The 21,473-nt window shown below is 39.9% G+C and overlaps 1 protein-coding gene across 5 annotated transcripts in view; it reads left to right on the top strand.

Annotated features, from left to right (window-relative positions):
• Positions 1–21,473, top strand: part of opcml (opioid binding protein/cell adhesion molecule-like) — a 2,226,798-nt gene that overhangs the window by 1,315,940 nt on the left and 889,385 nt on the right. The gene's annotated exons all lie outside the window — the stretch shown is intronic.

Here is a 21,473-nt window from a genome sequence, read left to right as displayed (position 1 = left end):
CCAGAACCTCTATTTACCATTAATTTTCTTATGCTCAATGAAATAACCTAAATATACAAAGCTTCATTGAAAGGCTGAAAGTTGCTATGTACTTAATCTATCCACCAGATGTGACAAGTTTAAAGGGCAGGACTGAAGTTCAAAGTAATTTTTTTATAACTAGTGTAAATGATTGTAGAGATTCCGGTGAGCACAAGTTGTACATAAAAACTGTGACTTGATTTCGCCAATTTGTATTGAAGAAGTTCCTGTGGTATGAAACAGAATCTCCAGCTGTCTGTTTTTTCCATTGTTACAATTATATTTGAACTCCACATACAGAGTTGATTGTATAAATCGAGAAAAATCTTATTTTTTCACTGGAGCCTAGAAAGTTGAGGGGTGACCTTATAGAGGTTTATAAAATCATGAGGGATAAATAAGAGGAATGACAAATGTATGTTCAAGACTAGGGGGCAATTTTTAAGGAGAAAGATTTTAAAAAGATATGGGGGCAATGTTTTTACAGAGAGTAGCTCATGTATGGAATGATCTTCCAGAGAAAGTGGTGGATGTGGGTACAGTTATGATGTTTAAAAGATATTTGATAAGTATATGAAGAGAAAATGTTTGGTAGGATATGGGCTAAATACAGGTGGGTGGGACTATTTTAATTTGGGATTATGGGCGGCATAGACTGGATGGACTGAAGGATTTGTTTCCCTGCAATGGCTCTATTTCAAACTCTGTATGTGCCTGTTCCATGCACTAACCATATTGAAATAATTAAGCTTGATCACATCAGCATAACAAATTTTTACCTGTCTTAGTCTTGACTACCAATAATTAACCTCTGTGGCATTGAAAATTAAATGTGAAGTCTAATTTTTATAGATTTCTATTATTGTTGGGAATGAAGAGAAAGAAAAAAAAGTTCTCCTCTCATCTTTCTGCATTCCAATTTACATTTCTTAATCCAATCCATGCTTTCCTACTTTTAATTTGCTTTCTTGCATTGGATTTGGCATTGGATTAAATATTCCAGTTGAAACTGTTGGCTTATTCTCTGGTTTGCTTATTGCGGATTTGTAGATCAGACTCATTAAGATAGATATACAGCTGTTTTCCCTTTACAAACTGGTTTAAGAAACCCTGCAGAGAGCACTGGTTCACTTGGATTTCAAGTGTAAAAACCCATGGAAAGTCTGTGGGTGAGTGAAATGAAAGAATAGCTCCATTGGTTCACCACTGAAAGGAAAATTCAGCTGAATGATTGCAGGCTCAAAGCCACTGAGTTTCCATATTTCAAATATTGTAGCCTTGTTTGACATTTTTCTGCCTTTTACATTTCTGGGCTGCAATTAATCTCCATGCCTCTTGTTAATAGTGCAGCAGAGGTTCAAACCAACTGATTTCAATAACATGTAGTTGAATCATTTATGAAAACACCATCACAAATTTGTCCTTTTTTCAACAGCTTGACAAGCATGTATGCTTGTGTGTGTGTGTGCAGCATACACATTAATACAGTAATTTCATAGGCAGCAAATGTTAATTACTTTCCATTTGACGAAAATTAGCGGTTGATTTTGCTGATAACATTTTGCCACTAATCCGAGCAATTTTATTTGAGAGAAGAAAATTGTGTTGCCAAATTAACACTGATTAAACAGCCATCTCTGAAATGAGTGATTTATCTCTCCTGACCAGACCATGCTTTTCACAGTACGTATTACAACCTCCTGTTAGCAGATTGATAACCATATTTTACAAGGCTGACAGTGTTGTTGTCTGGCAGTACTTACACATCCAGCTCAATGTGAGAGCACTGGAAAGTGTCAGCTTGTTTCAGCCAGCTTGTATTGCTGTAATCTTTCAGGGCTTTTGGAATGACTTTGCAATTCCCTCTAATTCATATTAAATTTCTTATTACTTGAGGTGAAATTGCTCAAAATGGCAGCATGTCACAGTTATTAAATGTTGAAAGCTGTATTTCTCCATCTAGATGTGGTAAGATTGGGTGCAATGACTCTTAATGTTAATGGACTATTAAACTAATGTGCTGTGTACCTAACTTTGTCATCTTGTATCTCATCTTTGCATCATTTCAGTGTCATTTGTTTGATGCATTACAGATGGGCACTCCCTTAAGAATGAAAACAAATGTTTGTAGGCTAGTGTGCAGTTATGGTAAACGTTACTGAAAACCATAATATAAAAACCAGGTTCAAATTCAAACTACTCTTGTTGCCACCACTTCACACCTCCATAGATCTCAAAAGCAAAGTGTTGTGGGTTTAGTTTCACATCTACACTTCATTACATGTTGTATTTATTGAATGTGGATTTGAATTGTGGGAAAATAGAACTTGCTTGACAAAAATTTTGAAAAGTCACAAGCCATTGTTTTTACATGACATGTTTTTGACCCCAAACTGATGTTGACTGACATTGCCAACTATATATTGCATCAACATACTGCATTTTGTTTGTTAAATTGCAAAATTAGAAATAGTAAAAGGTTAAAGCAGTTAAGATGACAGCTTAGCAGCTTTTCTGCAGATATGTAGAAGGACTTAGGATTGCTTCCTTGTCTGTCCAGTGAGTCTGCATTTCAGCAAGCCCATTGAATCTTGGTGAGTAGAGATGAGGGGCTTCACAATGGACACCAGGATGTGTGTCCTATTTGGTTGCCTTCTCCTATATTTTCAGTGCAGTGAATGCCATGTTGGATTCCTTAATGTCTGTCTTGTGAAGGCGTTAGCATGGTGACAGGAAGATTGTGCTGGAAGTAAGTAACAGGTGGTGATGTCTGTCAGCAGTCATGCATACACGACGCCAGCACCACCATTTGGAACCTGAGTGCCCCTGCCTTCTGTTAACTCTGCATTGCAGAAGATGCAGGAAAGCAAGCCTTAGCTCATCTCTGTTGGTGCTATTTAAACTTTTTTTAACTACTTTCACATACGTTCTTGATTGGTCTTTGCAAGCTGCTGCTGTGTTCATAGAAGAGCTTTGTGCTCTCTACTACTTAAATTTGCTCAACTCAGTGGCGAGTAATATGGCATGTGACATAGCCATATGATGAGAGGGTCAGGAGGAGTTAAAGGATAGTGCGGGGGGGGGGGGAGGGGGTGGTGCAGGGTGAAGGTGGTGTAATATGAGGAGGAAGAGAGAAGGAAACCAACAGGTTTCTTTTCTGATTTGGCTGATATGACTGCACCACTGTACAGGACATTGGTTAGGCCACTGTTGGAATATTGCGTGCAATTCTGATCTCCTTCCTATCGGAAAGATAAAGATATAAAAGAGACCTAAGGGGCAACTTTTTCACGCAGAGGGTGGTACGTGTATGGAATGAGCTGCCAGAGGAGGTGGTGGATGCTGGTACAATCGCAACATTTAAGAGGCATTTGGATGGCTATATGAATCAGAAGGGTTTGGAGGGATATGGGCCGGGTGCTGGCAGGTGGGACTAGATTGGGTTGGGATATCTGGTCGGCATGGACGGGTTAGACTGAAGGGTCTGTTTCCATGCTGTACATTTCGATGACTCTACTAATGGATGCAATCCTACTGGCCCACTGAACCAACAATTTTACAAATAGCCTTTCTTTTCCTGAGCATCACAGCATAATCTTAGAAGTAATGCTGAAGTAATAACCTCATTCAAAGCAATCATGCTAAACTATCCAATATTCCTTTTTAAAAGTAGACTCATTGCACTTGTACATTTCAGTCTCGGTTCTGGCGTGTTCCTTTCAGGAGGAGCCAGCAACAGGAGCCGGAGGGAGGAGCCTATTCTGGAGCAGATTTAAAATCGAGCATGGGGGGCAGTTCTCGGGCCTAGTTTTGGTATGGGCACATTCCTTTGAAGAGGAGCCAGCAGCCATTCAATCCAGAGAAGCATTCAACTGACATCACAGGGGGAGAAGGGTGCACTGTTTCTGATTAGTCGGGTGCTGATTTACCTGAACCCGTTCATTCCCTTGATGCTCCAGGTGAGGGGATCTCACCACAGTGCAAGGTAAGGGTGCTGGAGTGTTTCTGAAGGGTGAGCACAGTTAGTTCACCTTCTGGTTCGTAGAGAGAATTCATATAGCGAGGAAGTCGGGGGGAGGTTGCTATTTGTTAGAAAGTAATGACTGTATTTTTAAGGTAGCTCATTAAAATGTAACTTTTAATGCAACAGCCAATAGAGGGTTAGTCATGTAAGTTGGTGGAGTTTTGTGTTCAGTCTGCTAGATGTGGGGGGTCAAGGATGCTGAGAGTGCCCTGATAATGGCATCTATTTAGATTACATTACAATGTGGAAACAGGCCCTTCGGCTCAAAAAGTCCACACTGACCCGCCGAAGCACAACCCACCCATACCCCTACATTTACCCCTTACCTAACACTCCGGGCAATTTAGCATGGCCAATTCACCTGATCTGCACATCTTTGGACTGTGGGAGGAAACCGGAGCACCCGGAGGAAACCCACGCAGACACAGGGAGTATGTGCAAACTCCACACAGTCAGTCGCCTGAGGCGGGAATTGAACCCGGGTCTCAGGCGCTGTGAGGCAGCAGAGCTAACCACTGTGCCACCGTGCCGCCCAACTGCAGGAAAGGTACCCAACTTCAGCTGCTCACTGAACAAATGGACCATTTGAGTGACATTTGGGGGCACGAAGGAGCACGCAAATGGTGGAGAGTGTCATCGATAGAAATTATTGAAATGTGTTCATAACCCAAGGTGCAGGGAGATAAATAGGTGGACTGCTGGATGGGGGCAGGCAGTCAGTGCAGGAATCCCCTGCAGCTGACCCCCTGTCATATAAGTATTCCGTTTTGGATACTGATGAGGAGGATTGCCCATTAGGTGACAGCAGCAGCAGTGTCCAAATCAGTGGCACCATAGCTGACCTAGCTGTACAGAGGGGAGGGACTAACCATAGCAGAGCAATAGTAATTGGAAATTCAATAATCAGGCACAGACAGGCGCTTCTATGGCCCTGAGAGAGACTCCAGGATGGTATGTTGCCTTCCTTGTGCCAGGGTCATGGATTACTATGAGCAAGTACAGGACATCCTGAAATGGGAGGGTAAACAGACAGAACTCATTGCCCACATTGGCACAAATAACATATGTAGGAAGAGTGACAATTCAGGGGGTTAGGGAATAAACTACAAAGTAGTTCCTCTGGGGTAGTAATCTCATGATTCCTCCCCATGCCATATGCTACTGAGGCTAGAAATAGAGACAATACAATTGTTGCTAAAGAGCTGGTATAGTGGGGAATGCTTTAGATACATGGATCATTGGGATGTCTTCCAAGAAGGTGGGACCTGTCCAAGAAGAATGAGTTGCATATAAACTGGAGGGGCACCAATATTCTGGTGGGGACGTTCTATAGTGTGCCTCCTGCCTCCATGTTGATTGGGACTCCCTTCGCGTTGGGGGTTTGGATGGGGAGCAATTTGTTAGGAGTGTCTAAGAGGGTTTTATGAAAGTGTATGTGGATTACCCAATGAGAGTAAGCTATACCGGACACAATTCACTACCACAGAAGTCTGTGAAGGCCAGGTCATTGAGTACATCTAAGATGGAGATAGATAGGTTCTTGATTGTAAAAGGGATCAAGGGTTACAGGGAGAAAGCAGGAGAATGAGGTTGAGAAACTTATCAGCCATGATTGAATGGTGGAGCAGTCTTGATGGGCTGAATGACCTAATTTCTGCTTCTATGTCCTATGGTCTTATGGACCTACTGTTGGGAAATGAACCCAGCCAGATGATCAAAGTCTTAATAGGGGAATATTTTGGGAATAGTGACCATAATTCTATAGGTTTTTAGATACTTAAAATAAAGACAAGAATGGACCTGGGATGAAGATGCTAAATTGGGGGGAGGCCAACTATAACCAAATTCGGCAAAAATTGGAGAATGTGGATTGGGAGCAGCTGTTTAAGGGTAAAACCGCATTAGACGTGTGGGAGTCTTTTAAAGACCAGTCGATTAGAATGCAGGACAGGCACATTTCTGTGAAAATGAAGGTTTGGATTACAGGGGAAATTATTAGCTTAGTCAAAAACAGGAAGCCTACCAAAGTCTAAGCAGTCCATGAAGAATATAGAGCAAGTAGGAAGGAGCTCAAGCAGGGAGTAAGGAGGACTAAAATGGGCCATGAAATATTGCTGGCCAGCAGGATTAAAGAGAATCTCTAGGCATTTTGTGCATATATTAGGAGCAGGAGGATAGCTTAGGAAAGGTTAGGCCCAGTCAAGAATAAAGGTAGAAGGGTACGTGTGGAATCTGAAATATTGCTGGCCAGCAGGATTAAAGAGAATCTCAAGGCATTTTGTGCATATATTAGGAGCAGGAGGATAGCTTAGGAAAGGTTAGGCGCAGTCAAGAATAAAGGTAGAAGGGTACGTGTGGAATCAGAGGAAATGGGTAAGAGCTTTAATGAGTATTTTACATTGGTATTCAGCAAAGAAAGGCACATGGGGGATGTTGAGGTTAGGGAAAGGAGTGTGAATACTCTCAGGCAGCTCAACATAATGAAAGAGGAAGTGCTGTGTGTCTTGAAATGAAAAGTCCCCAGGGCCAGACAGAGTCTATCCCAGGATACTGTGGGTGACAACGTAGGAAATAGCTGGCCTTAACAATTATCTTTGCATCCTCTTTGGCCTAATGCAAGGTTCCAGATGAGTGGAGAATGGCCAATGTTGTTCCTTCCTTTTACAGGGTAAACAGAGATAACCTAGGTAATTACGGCTGGTGAGCCTGACGTCAGTGGTGGGGAAGCTGGTGGAGAAGATATTGAGAGACAGGGTTTATTCACATTTGGAAGCAAATGGACTTTTTGGTGATAGGCAGCATAGGTTTGTGGAGGAACGTCATGCCTTACCAACTTGTTAGAGTTTTTTTTGAGGAGGTGACAAGAATGATCGATGAGGGAAGGACAGTGGATGTTGTTTACATGAATTTTAATAAGGCATTTGATAACGTACTTCATGGCAGGCTGGTACAAAAGATAGTGTCTCATGGGATCCCAGGTGTGCTGGTCAGATGGGTACAGAACTGGCTTGGTCACAGAAGACAAAGAGTAATGGTGGAAGGTTGCTTTTCAAAATAGAGATCAGTAATTGGGGTGTTCTGCAGGGATCAGTGCTTGGATCTTTGTAATATCTGTATATAAATGATATGGTGGAGAATGAAGGTGGTTTGATTTGTAAGTTTGCAGATGACACCAAAATTGGCAGAATTGCTAACAGTGAGGAGGATTGTCAAAGGATAAAGTAAGGTATAGATAGATTTCAGATTTAAGCAAAGAAATGGCAGATGGAGTTTAATCTGGACAAATAAGAGGTGATGCATTTTGGAAGATCAAATTCAGGTGTGAATTATGAAATAAATGGCAAAACGCTTAGGAGCACTGACATACAGAGGGATCTGGGTGCACGGTCCATTGAAACTGGCAATAAAGGTAGATAAACTGACCAAGAAGGCATGCAGCATGCTTAACTTCATTGGCTGGGGCATCGAATATAAAAGTTGGGAAATATGTTACAACTTTACAAAACTTTAGTTAGGCCACATTTAAAATATTGCATGCAGTTCTGGTCGCAACTCTAACAGAAGTGGATGCTATGGAAAGAGTGCAAGAGGAGGTTTACAAGGATGTTGCTTGGTCTGGAGAGTTCCAGTTATGAGGAGAGGTTGAATAAACTCAGATTGTTTTCACGGAAAGATGGAGGCTGAGGTGCAACCTGATGGTGGTCTGTAAAATTATGAGAGGCATTGATTGGATGGGTAGACAGAGGCATATTCCCAGGGCGGACTACATGACAATAAGAGGGCACATTATCAAGGTGAGAGGGGCAAGTTTAGGGAAGAAGTACAGGGAGAAATTTTCAGAAAGAGGGTGGTGGATGCCGAGCGTGCACTGCCTGTGGAGGTGGTGGAAGCAGACACATAAGCAATGCTTACGGGTATATTTTGATAGACACATGAACATGAGGCGAACAGAGAGATAGATACCGCGCATGGGCAATAATTAGCATTTCTAAATAAGGACTAGGAATTGGTGCAGGTTTCATGGGCTGTTTTATTCTTTGTTCTTTGTTCTCCTATTTGCCATTGCTTAAGCACATGCTGTTCTCTTAAATGAGGAAATGCCGGTGGAACACACCTGGTCTTCAGCAGTGCGGACTGGAGATGATCGCATGCAGCTCTGGCCTGAGCAGTCCCCACTTAGGACCAGTTGTCCCAAATTCAGGAAATGTGAAACAGGAACAGATACTGTTGATAATCCACAGCAAATTCAAGTGCAAAAGTTAGACCAATATGTCAGATATTATCCATATTCATTACTAAAATGTAAGTTATATTTTTAGCTGTGTTCAAATATCTCCTTATGCCTCTAACATTCAAGGAATTGATGTCAATTTACTTGTATTTGAAAAAAAGAACTTATTAGGAATAGTCAGCCTGGTTTTGTGTGGGGGAGGTCTTGTCTCACAAATTTAATGAGTTTTTTGAGGAAATGGTGAAGATGATGACGAGGGTAGGACAGTGAATATTGTCTGCATGGATTTTACAATAGCATTTGACAAGGTCAGGTCTTGGTAGACTGGGTCCAGAAGATAAAGTCATATGGGATCCATGATGAGCTGCTAAGTTGGATACAAAATTGGCTTGATTATAGAAGACAGAGGATAGTTGTGGTGGGGCGGTTTTCTGACTGGTCGTCTATGATCAGTTGTGTTTCGCAAAGATCAATACTGGTACCTCTTTGCCAAGTATATGTAAAGATTTGAATCAAAATGTAATTGGTCTGATTAGTAAGCTTGCAGATGATATGAAAATTAGTGGAGTTGTGGATAGTGAGCAGGATTGACAAAGGCTACAGAAGGATGCAGATCAGTTTGAAAGTTTGACAGAGAAATGGCAGATAGAGTTTAATCCAGACAAGTGTGAAGTGATGAATTTTGGGTGGTCAAATGCAAGAGGATAGTATACAGTAAATTGCAGAGCCTTTTGGAACAGAAGATAGACAGAGGAATCTTAGAATGCAATCCATAGCTCCTTGAAAGCGGAAATGCAAGTGGACAAGGGGATAAAGAAGCTGTATGGCATGCTTGACTTCATCAGTCGGGTCATTGAGAATAAAATTGGGAAGTCATGTTGCAGCTTTAGCAATTCTGCATTTGGAGTATTGTGTGCAGTTCTGGTCACCACACTGTAGGAAGGATGTCCGCATGCATTTTGCATGCATGAAAAAATGGACATGACAGAATTTTATTGTCTTTTGTTTCATTATAGTTTGCTGGCTTGTTTAATCCATGAAGGAAATACAGCAAACTTTGTTTTAACAGGCACCTTATCAACCAGCACTCTTAATAATTTGGCAAATATTTTATGGTTAAAACTGCAATATACTGTGATATCTGATTACTTATGCCATTAATAAAGTATAACAGTGATATTTTTACCTTCTGTATTACATTTCCAATACTTACTGTGTGTTCTAACATTGATTTTCAGTGATGTGCTGGTTTTTTGTAAGGTTTTTTTTGAGGGAGGTTGATGCCTTGAAGCTTCACTTGGTTAGGGTTTACTATGGTTATGTGTACCTCTTGATTTTCCGGAATATTTGATCATAAGCACACTCCTGGTCCCATTGGTGCAGGTTAGTGAAAACTTTGCTGTACTTCTGTATGTGAAAAATAACTTCTATCATGTTATTATTTTACCTAGACAACCAGTGAACTGGTTTCTGCCACCTGCATTGGCCAGACTAGTTTGAGCTGCAGGTCTCTTTATCTCGTAATCTCATAATCTCTTAACTGCTGGAAATGCACTCTATTAGTCTAAACTAGCAACTCCCTTGTAATTTATCTTTTTGGTTGGATGATTCTCTTGCCAATTTTTGAAGTAGGTTTTTTGTTGCAAAGCAAAACTATTTAGCTCTAAAAAGTTCAGATATCCTGCTGCCTTTCATTTTTATTGGTTTGTCTTATCTTCTGATTCCATGAAAAAAAAATGCAACACCTGCCACCAGATTTGAAAGATGAATATGATACATCATGAAATTATACTACTCAGCTTTCCTTCTTGGTGTCTGAAAACTCGCAAACCATCTGCACAGATGGCAGTCTGAGTACAAATGAATTAGAATAAAAACAATGTGCTTCTTTCTCCTTTGATGCTGTTTTCCATGATGGAACACTTTTTTATTGTGAATCTATTTCCCAATGTGTCCTTATTTAATGTTAAATGCATCCTATTTCCAGCTGATGATGCCAGGTAGATTCCCAGGCTCCTATCAATGCTACAAAATTGGCTGTGAGCCGATGCATGTGGTGACCTTGTGAATTCATTCTTAATATCTTTTCTCCCGTCCTCCAAGTGGAAAACGCACAAGGATTAAATAATTGCTGTCATTTGAAATTCAGCTTTCTTGCATTTGTCCTGAAGCATAAAAGATGAAAGCCTGAGCAACATATTTCTCTTTTCACCAATAGTCAAGTCCTGCACTACCAAGGGATTTACAGAATCCAAGATTTTTTTTTCATGAGATGCTCTGTCTTCCTTATTGGTTTTAAGAACTCTTTAAACACCTCCAACAATGCTGTAACAGCTGGAAGAGACGTCCTGAATGAATGAGAATTTTTGACAGGAAAATATTATAGCGGTGCAATGGTGAGTGTGATTGGATTCAGAGAATGAGTTGAACAGCTAATAACAGAAGAATGAAGTGATGTATGTGGGAGGTTGACATTAAGTGCAATGAGACTTCTCCTTTGATCACAGTGAGTCAATGTTTCTAGTAGCTACACCAGCCGAGTAATGGGATGAGAAGCAGAAAAGCTATTTGTCCAGCTAACATTCTAGCATTGAGAGTCTCCAGTTCCAATTTACATTCGGTTTGCCTGTGCAACTGAAAACATTTCAGTAATTAGTTGTGCTTAAGCATGTAACTACAACACAGCATCGTGGAATTTGCACAGACCTTTGTCACAGAGCGATGTCTGAAACAAAGAAAGATGTTTGTTGATTCTCTTTGGACATCAATTTAATGTGCTAAGTAATGTAGTATTGTTAACCTTATGTGCTCATATTTTGTGTTTAAACTTGACTGTCAGTCATAAGAAAGAATTTTAGCTGTGCCTGGTGCAAACCAGACCGTTACGAAAATGGCCTGGAGGATTTAAGTGCATTGGTCTGACTGTCCTCCATGGTCTCCAGTGCTATCCTACTGTAAGGAGTACTGGTTGGGCAGCCGACAGCAACTACTGGGGTTATTCACATGTGCTGATCTAATTCCAATGATAGCATCAGTTCTGACTGCCATTTTGAAAAGAAGGGTACAGTGAAATCATTGTGGAGGTCAAGGCCAGAAATGTTTGCTGTGCCAAGCTTGGAAATAGTGGTAATTTGTTGATCATTTTCATGTCTCAATACAAATGGAGAATCAACTTCTTAGAGTTATTGTGGTGCAGTGGTAACATCCCTACTTCTTAGCCAGGAGACCAGGTTGTGATCTCAACTACTTCGGAGCTGTGTCGTAACATCTCTGAACAGGTTGATTAGGAAGCATTTTAGAAAGAAGCAACTTCCTCATCGTTTATTTTCTAAATGGTCAGATTCCTTGCAGATTTGTGGACAGATTTTCTCAATGTAACTCTTAATTTAATCAGAGAGGGTTTGTGTCTCCAATTCATTTCTTGTATTTGTAGAAGACCATGTGCAAAATTTAAGAAACCTAATGGGACCAGAACAGAAATTTGTTTTGTTTTTCTTTTAAATAGGTAAAAAAAAAGGCCTCCCATATCCTGATCCTGACACTCGATAGATTCCCTTCCAAAAACTACTGTGTCAGGCACCATTCCTTTTTAGTCCAGGCAGCATGCTTCTCCTGCCTGAATCCAATCCTACCTCCCAAATAATAGTCAGCTCCTCGTGTGAGGATTCCCCAGTTTATTGGCATTTCAAATGGGATGCCCAAAGTTGTCAAGATTCTGTGTGGAAAAGGATAAGGTAGGTCTCCTTTATTCACCACCACCACCACCCCACCCCCACCCCCGCCCCGGTTGATCACATCAAGGTTAATTTGAAAATGATCCCCCACCCTTGTGGATAACTGTCTCGCAGGCTAAATTAAGTCATGTTATAAGAAAAGCTGATTTAACCAGGCTTCCTTGAATGAATGAGAATATGAGTATATCTGGTTTCCAGGTGCTTGTTGCAGTGCAGGGGTGACTGATAAATTGGTCTCTCATTGTGAAATTCACAGCAGACTAACACCCAAGCCTAAGCTAATACCCATTAGCACCTTAGCAGGTCAAGGTGTCATGCATTGCAGGTCAAGGTGTCATGCATTGCAGGTCAAGGTGTCTTTGCTGGAAACAAATTAGAAAGAGAGAGGATGAAAGAAGGACTCTCTTGCTCAGAGTGCAGGAAGCCAGCTAGTCAGCCTGTACAAAAGGAAACAGGACAGAAGAATTTTGGTTAACTTGCAAAGCCAAGAATCTCAAAATTAACTGCTCAACTGTCAACATTTTACAATCTACTCTGCATGAATACAGAAAATGTGCATATTTTCAAAAATTGTTTTGAACTTGCTTCTTATTTCTTACCAGTGTGTTGCATTGTTTTTCTTTTTAGAACATAGAACAGAAAACATAGAACATTACAGCACAGGACAGGCCCTTCAGCCCTCAATGTTGCACCGATCTGTGAAACCAATCTAAAGCCCATCTTACCTGCACTATTCCATTATCATCCATATGTTTAACCAATGACCATTTAAATGCACATAATGTTGGCTAGTCCACGACTGTTGCAGGCAGAGTATTCCATGTCCTTACTACTCTCTGAGTAAAGAAACTACCTCTGACATCTGTCCTATATCTATCATCCCTCAATTGAAAGTTATGTCCCCTTATGCTAGCCATCACCATCTGAGGAAAAAGGCTCTCACTGTCCACCCTAACTAATCCTCTGATCATCTTGCATATCTCTATTAAGTCACCTCTCAATCTTCTTCTCTCTAATGAAAACAGCCTCAAGTCCCTCAGCCTTTCCTAATAAGATCTTCGCAGGCAACATCCTGGTAAATCTCCTTTGCACCATTTCCAATGTTTCTACATCCTTCCTATAATGTGGTGACCAGAACTGTATGCAATACTCCAAGTGTGGCCACACCAGAGTTTTGTACAGCTGCAACATGACTTCGTGGCTCTGAAATATAATCTCTCTCCTGATTAAAGCTAACACACTTTATGCCTTCATCACCCTTTAACCTCGGTGGCAAATTTCAGGGATCTACGCACATGCACACCAAGATCCTGTTGCTCATCCACAATACCAAGAATCTTACCATTAGCCCAGTACTTTGTATTCCAGTTACTCCTTCCAAAGTGAATCACTTCACACGTTTCCATATTAAGCTCCATTTGCTACCTCTCAGCCCAGCTCTGCAGCTTAGCTATGTCTCTCTGTAAGCAGCAAAATCCTTCGTACTGTCCACAACTCTACCAATTTTAGTGTCATCCACTAATTTACTAACCCATCCTTCTATGCCCCCATCCAGATCATTTATAAAAATGACAAACAGCAGTGGCCCTAAATCAGATCCTTGTGGTACATCACTAGTAACTGAACTCCAGAATAAACATTTCCCATCAACCACCACCCTCTGTCTTCTGACAGATAGTGAATCCAAACTGCTAAATCACCCTCAATTACATGCCTCTGTATTTTGTTCAATAACCTCCCATGGGCAATCTTATAAAACTTTTTACTGAAATGTATGAACACCACATTAACTTCTTTACCCTCATCCACTTGTTTGGTCACCTTTTCGAAGAACTCAGTAAGGTTTGTGAGGCAAGACCAACCCTTTACAAAGCCATGTTGACCATCCCTAATCAAATTATTCCTTTCCCAGTGTTTATAAATCCTATCTCTTATAATTCTTTCCAAAACTTTACTCACAATAGAAGTAAGGCTCACTGGTCTATAATTGCCAGGTTTGTGTCTACTCCCCTTCTTGAACAAGGGGAAAACATTTGCTATTCTCCAGTATTCTGGCACTATTCTTGTAGAAAAGACGACATAAAGATCAAAGCGAAAGGCTCTGCAATCTCCTCCCTGGCTTCCAAAGAATCCAAGGATAAATCCTATCCAGCCCAGGGCACTTTTCTATTTTCACACTTTCCAGAATTGCTCACAACTCCTCCTTGTGAATCTCAATCCCGTCTAGTTTAATAACCTGTATCTCAGTATTCTCCTCAACATTGTCTTTTTCCAATGTGAATACTGATGAAAAATGTTAATTTAGCGCCTCTCTTATCTCTTTGGACTCCACACACAACTTCCTACTACTGTCCTTGACAAGCCCTAATCCTACCCTCGTCATTATTTTATTCTTGATATACGTATAGAAAGATTTAGGGTTTTCCCTGATCCTACCTGCTAAAGACTTGTCATGTCTCCTCCTGGCTCTTCTTAGCTGTCTCTTTAGGTCCTTCCTGGATAACTTGGAACTTTCAAGTGACCTAACTGACCTTTACATTTCATCTTTACATAAGCCTCCTTCTTCCTCTTGACAAGAGATTCATCTTCTTTATTAAACCATGGCTTCTTCGCTCAACCATTTCCTCCCTGCCTGGCAGGTACATATTTACCATGGACATGCACTAGCTGTACCTTGAAAAGCTCCACACTTCAATTGTGCCAATCCCCTGCAGTTTCCTTCCCCACGCAATGCATCTTAAATCTTGCCTAAACGCATCATAATTACCTTTCCCCCAGCTATAACTCTTGCCCTGTGGTATATACCTATCCTTTCCATCATTAAACTAAACACAACTGAATCGTGGTCACTGTTACCAACATCCAAATCTAACATCTGACCGTGTTCATTACCCAGTACCAAATTAAATGTAGCCTCACCTCTTGTTGGCCTATCTACATATTGTGTCAGGAAACCATCCTGCACATACTGGACAAAAACTGACCCATCTGAAGTCATTAGCAATTAATAAACAGTTTATAATTCAACTTTTGCCTGTGTGGAGGAAAATACTCTAACCTAACTTTCCTGTTGATAGTTTTGAAGAAAACTACATAGGAGCTGGAGTAAGATGAAGTCCAAGCATTGCAGATTTTGGATTTGACTCAAGAGGAGGTGATTGTACTGTCAACTGCAATGAAAACGAGGTGGATGTTACATGACGAAGACGCTGATAATCATGGGGAGGGAACATAGCACATCTGGTCTTAAATAAGAATGATGCTGCCATGGAGCCAAGTCACTGCGTGGCCTCTTCTGTTTAATCTCTCTCTTTACCCAACAATCTGATAACTACAATGTGGCAAGGGGTGGAATTCTATGAACAACTCAGCCTGAAAAAGGGTTAAAAGAAAATTGATCTGCTTTCATCTGAGTCAATTTTGCATCTCTTCATTGACAAGTACTTTGATAAGGACATTTGTTGTCATGTCATAGCCAAGTGAACTTGCTTCCTTCTTTTCAGCTTTCTGGTTAGTCACGACAAAAGTTTCGTGATATTTTTAACACCTTGTTAATTATATTTCTCTATTTTAAACATAGTTCATGATTTTTTATTGTAACGTTAAAGACCCATCTACAAGGTTATCTTGATTTTTAAAAAAGGTATGCGTTTATTATCTGCTGACCCCAATTAACAATGCAATGTCAAGGACATGGCCCCTGGGCATCCACTGAGGGCCTCTAAAACTAAAATTAGCTAGTGTCCAGTAAAAAAAGGAAGATGAAAGATAAATAATATGCAAGTTTGAGTCTGTTGTGTGTCCTTGAGGTATTTCAAAGAACTATGAACCTGCACTCCAAGGTCTCTTTGTTCAGCAACACTCCCTCGGACCTTAATTAAGTGTATAAGTCCTGCTAAGATTTGCTTTCCCAAAATGCAACACCTCGCATTTATCTAAATTAAACTCCATCTGCCCCTTCTTGGCCCATTAGCCCATCTGATCAAGATCCTGTTGTAATCTGAGGTAACCTTCTTCGCTGTCCACTACACCTCCAATTTTGGTGCCATCTGCAAACTTACTAACTGTACCTTTTATGCTCAAATCATTTATGTAGATGACAAAAAGTAGTGGACCCAGTACCGTTCTTTGTGGCACTCCACTGGTCACAAGCCTCCAGTCTGAAAAACAATCATCCACCACCACTCTCTGTCTTCTACCTTTGAGCCAGTTCTGTATCCAAATGGCTAGCTCTCCCTGTATTCCCGTGAGATCTAACCTTGCTAACAAGTCTCCCATGAGGAACCTTGTTGAATGCCTTACTGAAGTCCATATAGATCGCATCTATTGCTCTGCCCTCATCAATCCTCTTTGTTATTTCTTCAAAAGACTTAATCAAGTTTGTGAGACATGATTTCTCATGCACAAAGCCATGTTGACTATCCCTAATGAAGGGCTCATGCATGAAACGTCGATTCTCCTGCTCCTTGGATGCTGCCTGACCTGCTGCGCTTTTCCAGCAACACATTTTCAGCTCTGATCTCCAGCATCTGCAGTCCTCACTTTCTCCTATCCCTAATCAGTGCTTGCCTTTCTAAATACATGTACATTCTGTCCCTCAAGGATCCCTCCAACAACTTGCCCACTACCGATATCAGGCTCACTGGTCTGTAGTTTCCATAAAAGATTCAGGTTTAGCTGAAAAGAGACACACTAAATCAAGGATTTTTGTCTTGTGCTCATCAGGTCACTCTGCCTGTAAATCAAACTGAAGATATTGTTACATCATTTTAAAGTGTGGCATGCAAATCTGAGTACGCAGAGATAATGAAATAAAAATTTCCAGTTTTTTATTTATGATGATGATCTGCTGTGAAGTTTGATAGATATCCTTTCAACATTGGAAGTTGAACTCCCCACAATTAACTTGAATTGTCAAAGGAGTGTTAACATATTTTTAATGTTGAGAATGAATAGTCAAAAAGAAAAGTATCATCATACACGGTCCCAAGTGCTGACTGTCACAGTGACAGAATAAGGATCTTTGCCTCAAATGTCAAATTTAATGATTGTGAACATTTTTTCATTTGTTAATTTGGAACTTGAATATTGCTGAGAAAAGACAGATTTTGCCAAAGCTGTTAATCTTGTATTCATCAGGAGACTTACATTCTTGAAAAGTGGGTATTTCTGTATTTCTGATGAAGGGTTTTTGCCCGAAACGTCGATTTTCCTGCTCCTCGGATGCTGCCTGAACTGCTGTGCTTTTCCAGCACCACTATAATCTAAACTCTGGTTTCCAGCATCTGCAGTCATTGTTTTTACCCACTTTTCAAGAATGTAAGTCTCCTGATGAATACAAGATTAACAGCTTTGGCAAAATCTGTCTTTTCTCAGCAATATTCAAGTTCCAAATTAACAAATGAAAAAATGTTCACAATCATTAAATTTGACATTTGAGACAAAGATCCTTATTCTGTCACTGTGACAGTCAGCACTTGGGACCGTGTATGATGATACTTTCTTTTTGACTATTCATTCTCAACATTAAAAATATGTTAACACTCCTCTGACAATTCAAGTTAATTGTGGTGAGTTCAACTTCCAATGTTGAAAGGATATCTATCGAACTTCACAGCAGATTATCATCATAAACAAAAAAACTGGAAATTTTTATTTCATTATCTCTGCGTACTCAGATTTGCATGCCACACTTTAGAATGATGTAACAATATCTTCAGTTTGATTTAGTCTTTTTGATTGTTCTCTCAGTTTTTGGTTGCTCCATTTCTAACCATTGCTTTTTCACAATTTACAGGCCAGGTGTGGTGAATACACTGTGGGATGCTGTACGAGTGATAATCTGACCAATTTGGCATTGTACCATTGTGATTTAAATTGACCTTCAGCCAGAAATGATTCATTAAGCTATTTGCCATGTTACTGTCTTCACGTTTTGGATTTATAGCAAATAGGAACATGGAAGCAATTCTGAGCATCAAGCAGTTTGACATGATTTACCAGTGTTTATTCCTATTAATAGTTTGCTTCTTGCTTTCCTTTTCAAAATGACACATTAGTGTACTTTGTTTACAAGGGATTAAAAAGCCTCATACTTCTGCAATGAATTTGAAGTGTAATAGTAGCTACAAAGCTATGATAGGTTGTCAAATGTACAAATTGGCATCCTTTTAAAATGGCAGACAAAATTGTATCACTTTTGTTCTGAAATGTTGACATCATGATAATCGTAACAGGCTGAGAAGAGGAGACATTAGTTCGCCAATTTTCCATATTATAGTTCTGTAACTTTAGATATGTATCATTTCCGATTGCAAAAGATGTGGAGAAATTTGTCTGTGACTACCTAACTCCAGTAGCCTGTTAAGATTCTGTCTATGCGCTTTCTGAAGATAGGCTGAGATGCTGGTTGCACGCTTCTACCTAAGCCCATTATCTTCAGGAATGAGAGGAAGTGAGATTGGTGAATCTTAATGTTCATTTCTTCATTAATGAATATATTTTTTAAACATGACCTTAACTGTCAAGAAATCCTGAGCTTTCTTATTTTGTTTAGTTTCATTATGACATGAAAAGAAAGATTTTCAGTTACTTATAACATATTTACTTCCTTAAAATGTTTCCCTTTGCTTCACATTGACCACTATGCAGCCATTGTTTTGTGCACCAACATGAACAGGAGAATCAAATGAATATTGATCTTTGGTGGAACTAAAATGGTTACTGATGATATAATAGTTTGACAAGTTCTTCTTCTTTTAAATCATCCATCAGAATTACTTTAACTAATCCTTCCCCACCCTCCAATAGGCCAAGTAGCACTTGCCTCTTGAACTTTAGAACTGAGCCCAGTTTCTAGATTATAAGGGTCTTAAACAGCATGAGGTTCTTAAAAGGTCTAACATCTGAACTAACAAACAAACATAAGCATTTTATAATGATCTTAAATTGCTAGATGAGTCCATGCATTAACTCAATGCATGCCCTGTTCAACCATGCATTACTCTCTTGATTGTTGCACTGAGTTTTTCAATTACTCAGAAATTACTCTCTTTCTTTCACTCTTTTGTATTGATTTCAATGGTATCATGTATTCTTCACCAATTTTGATGCTAATTTATACTGCTGAGACTAGGTACCCTTAAATGGAAAGAAAGTCATGGAGCTAATGGTCCTATTTGACATTAAAGAGCTGGAAAATACTGCTTTAATGCATGACGGGGACAACTAAGTATGATGTTGAAATTTATTCAAGGTCGGCACTGAGGCAAAATTATCAAATGACTTAGCACTTACAAATCATTGGTGCGTGCATACTTTCAGTACAGGTGCCACAGTATAAAAAGGACAAACAGAAAAGAACAGAAATAGTAATAGAGTGGGGTGGAAAGAATGGATTATGATCAGTGACAAAGGTTTGAGAGGCAATTTAATTGCTGTTTTTAGGATACAAACAAGTTTGTGTAGATCACAACAAAACATTTTACCTTGTCCAGAATAACAGAACCAGAGAACATAGCTTTTCAAGAGAATAAAGTCAAAACTACCCTGGAGAAACAATGCCATTTCAGTGAAGGGTCAATGTATGGGAAAGGCTCATTAGCAAGGTGTGAAAGCAGTTAGCATTGATTAATTCCATTACAAATTGGATACATTTCTTTCATAAAGCATTTTCTGACATGGTAAGTTCAGCCATGATGTGATGATTGGAGCCAGCTTGGGAAGAAAAGGGGATTATGAAACAGTGGTTTCAAACTTCTCCATCACTTGGTTTTTCCTCACAGTTGTAGACTGGGTATTCTGATTGATTTATAGTGCCAATTGCGTGGCAGAAGGTGAACTTGATGAAATCTGCCTTTCTTTTACAAAATTTATGTTCTAAGAGTTAAACATTTGAAGTTATTTTATCATATTTTTCCACTCTGTCCATCAACTCACCCAGGAAAGGTTGCCAATTCTCAGACCTCATGCCTGCCCCTCTCTGTGCCGCTGTGAAACTGACCACCAGGGGGTGCACACATGCAGTTTGGGATTCTTCAATCCAACCTTAAAGGAAATGCCTGCTGCCCTGAGTCTGTGTTGAAATGGACAAACAATCTCTGTTTTTGTTTTGTCATTCTGTTGAGAATTAATGCTTTGCCAATACTTTCCATTCCATTCATTGACATTTTAAGAACAGGCAAACTCCAATTTTTGTAGGTTGGTTAGAATAGAGTAAGACTTTTGAATATGGTTGAATTCTCAGTCATGTCTCTTCATAATAGACATTATTAGAAATGTACAGAATATACTTTTCTTTAATGTATGATATATGTACGTAATTTGAAAGCTACAATAGATCTTCAGTTAGAGTTTTACTGCCAGTCTTTTCCTAGCTGAAGGTTTATGAGCATCTAATGTGTTATTACAGAGCCTGTTCTTCCTATTTTATGATTTATCATCATAGCTCAAAGCAGTGAAAGGCACATACTGCTAAACCTAATTGAATAATGATAATGTGCATTTCTACAATGTTGAAGCACATAGAATCTTTTGACGCAGTCCCACAGTGTCCCACATAATGACACATTCTTCAACCCATTTATCTCAGCCCCAATCAAACCTCCCTTATTTCCGACTCTGCTTGCTCTGGGTAAATGGCCTTTTGAAAGCTCTAGTCATGCAATGATTTCCGATATACAGTTGCATACAGGAAAATTGGCAGAACTGAGACAGCCTCATTTTAAGAATGCAGTACATTTTTGGTGTACCATTTTAAATGTGGGAAAATATGACACTGTAATACATTGACAATACAGCAACTACAGAGAAATCGGATTTTTGTGTTGTTTACTGTGTTCCTGTGTCTGACAAAATTACAGGTGCAAAATTGCAAAAGGAATAATGAGTGAATTTCTGGGGTGAGTTTCGATTTCGTGTGGAGCTTAACTTCAAGGGTAGATTGGACTGAACCCTGAGGATGTTATAATTCTGGATAGATTTTTGTTGGCTCATTTGCAGTTCAGCTCTATCATGTGGATTTTATGAAGCCAATTCATTTTGCCGAAAAGAAGTAATCTCTCGCAGCTCAATTTAAAACTGTTGATGACAAAGTAAATGAGATATAGACACTTAACATCTGAAACGTAGCTTAACTTCAAATGAATTGGAATAATCTGCACCCAGGATATAGCAAAAAGTTGTTGTTTAGCTTGTATTCATGAGAAGTGTCATTTGGACAGGTCAAAGTATGATTAGTGGAGAAAGTGAGGACTGCAGATGCTGGAGATCAGAGCTGAAAATGTGTTGCTGGAAAAGCGCAGCAGGTCAGGCAGCATGCAAGGAGCAGGAGAATCAACGTTTCGGGCATGAGCCCTTCTTCAGGAATGAGGAAAGTGTGCCAAGCAGGCTAAGATAAAAGGTAGGGAGGAGGGACTTGGGGGAGGGGCATTGGAAATCGATAGGTGGAAGGAGGTTAAGGTGA

The sequence above is a fragment of the Chiloscyllium plagiosum genome, chromosome 35 (genome assembly GCF_004010195.1).
Source record: "Chiloscyllium plagiosum isolate BGI_BamShark_2017 chromosome 35, ASM401019v2, whole genome shotgun sequence".
In the NCBI taxonomy this organism is placed as follows: domain Eukaryota; kingdom Metazoa; phylum Chordata; class Chondrichthyes; order Orectolobiformes; family Hemiscylliidae; genus Chiloscyllium; species Chiloscyllium plagiosum.
This window is presented reverse-complemented; position numbering and strand designations above follow the sequence as displayed.